General features: G+C 27.2%; 1 protein-coding gene across 1 annotated transcript in view; it reads left to right on the top strand.

Annotated features, from left to right (window-relative positions):
• Positions 1 to 2,500, top strand: part of LOC115005973 (trichohyalin-like) — a gene marked incomplete at its 3' end in the record, with an annotated part of 27,891 nt that overhangs the window by 6,549 nt on the left and 18,842 nt on the right.

Genomic DNA, 2,500 nt, shown 5'->3' with positions numbered 1-2,500 from the left:
AATACATATACTACTGCATATAGTACTGATACTACTACATATAGTACTGATACTAATACATATATTACTACATATAGTACTGATACTAATACATATATTACTACATATAGTACTGATACTAATACATATACTACTACATATAGTACTGATACTAATACATATACTACTGCATATAGTACTGATACTAATACATATACTACTGCATATAGTTCTGATACTACTACATATAGTACCGATACTACTGCATATAGTACTGATACTAATACATATACTACTGCATATAGTACTGATACTTCTACATATAGTACTGCTACTAATACATATACTACTGCATATAGTTCTGATACTACTACATATAGTACTGATACTAATACATATACTACTGATACTAATACATATACTACTACATATAGTACTGATACTAATACATATACTACTGCATATAGTACTGATACTACTACTTAAAGTACCGATACTACTACATATATTACTACATATAGTACTGATACTAAAACATATACTAGTACAAATAGTACTGATACGAATACATATACTATTACATATAGTTCTGATACTACTACATATATTACTACATATAGTACTGATACTAATACATATACTACTACATATAGTACTGATACTACTACATATATTACTGCATACAGTACTGATACTAATACATATACTACTGCATATAGTACTGATACTACTACATAAAGTACCGATACTAATACATATATTACTACATATAGTACTGATACTAAAACATATACTACTACAAATAGTACTGATACTAATACATATACTATTACATATAGTTCTGATACTACTACATATACTACTACATATAGTACTGATACTACTACATATCCTACTACATATACTACTACATATAGGACTGATACTACTACATATCCTACTACATATCCTACTACATATACTACTGATACTACTACATATACTACTACATATCCTACTACATATACTACTGATACTACTACATATCCTACTACATATAGTATTGATACTACTACATATCCTACTACATATACTACTACATATAGTACTGATACTACTACATATCCTACTACATATACTACTGATACTACTACATATACTACTACATATCCTACTACATATACTACTGATACTACTACATATCCTACTACATATAGTACTGATACTAATACATATACTACTGCATATAGTACTGATACTAATACATATACGACTACATATAGTACTGATACTAATACATATACTACTACATATACTACTGATACTAATACATTTACTATTGCATATAGTACTGATATTAATACATATACTACTACATATACTACTGATACTACTACATATCCTACTACATATAGTACTGATACTAATACATACACTACTACATATACTGCTGATACTAATACATATACTACTACATATAGTTCTGATACTAATACATATACTAATGCATATAGTACTGATATTAATACATATACGACTACATATAGTACTGATACTAATACATATACTACTACATATACTACTGATACTAATACATATACTAATGCATATAGTACTGATATTAATACATATACTACTACATATACTACTGATACTACTACATATCCTACTACATATAGTACTGATACTAATACATACACTACTACATATACTGCTGATACTAATACATATACTACTACATATAGTTCTGATACTAATACATATACTACTGCATATAGTACTGATACTACTACATATACTCCTGCATATAGTACTGATACTAATACATATACTACTGCATATAGTACTGATACTACTACATATACTACTGCATATACTACTGATACTACTACATATACTCCTGCATATAGTACTGATACTACTACATATACTACTACATATACTACTGATACTAATACATATACTACTGCATATACTACTGATACTACTACATATCCTACTACATATAGTACTGATACTAATACATACACTACTACATATACTACTGATACTAATACATATACTACTACATATAGTACTGATACTAATACATATACAACTACATATAGTACTGATACTAACACATATACAACTACATATAGTACTGATACTACTACATATCCTACTACATATAGTACTGATACTACTACATATAGTACTGATACTACTACATATAGTACTACATATAGTACTGATACTACTACATATAGTACTACATATAGTACTACATATACTACTGATACTACTACATATAGTACTGATACTACTACATATAGTACTACATATAGTACTGATACTACTACATATAGTACTACATATAGTACTGATACTACTACATATAGTACTACATATAGTACTGATACTACTACATATAGTACTGATACTACTACATATAGTACTGATACTACTACATATAGTACTACATATAGTACTGATACTACTACATATAGTACTGATAGTACTACATATAGTACTGATAGTACTACATATAGTACTGATACTA

The sequence above is a fragment of the Cottoperca gobio genome, unplaced genomic scaffold (assembly GCF_900634415.1).
Source record: "Cottoperca gobio unplaced genomic scaffold, fCotGob3.1 fCotGob3_421arrow_ctg1, whole genome shotgun sequence".
NCBI lineage: Eukaryota > Metazoa > Chordata > Actinopteri > Perciformes > Bovichtidae > Cottoperca > Cottoperca gobio.
Note: the sequence above shows the minus strand (reverse complement) of the source record. Positions and strands in the feature narration are given on the sequence as shown.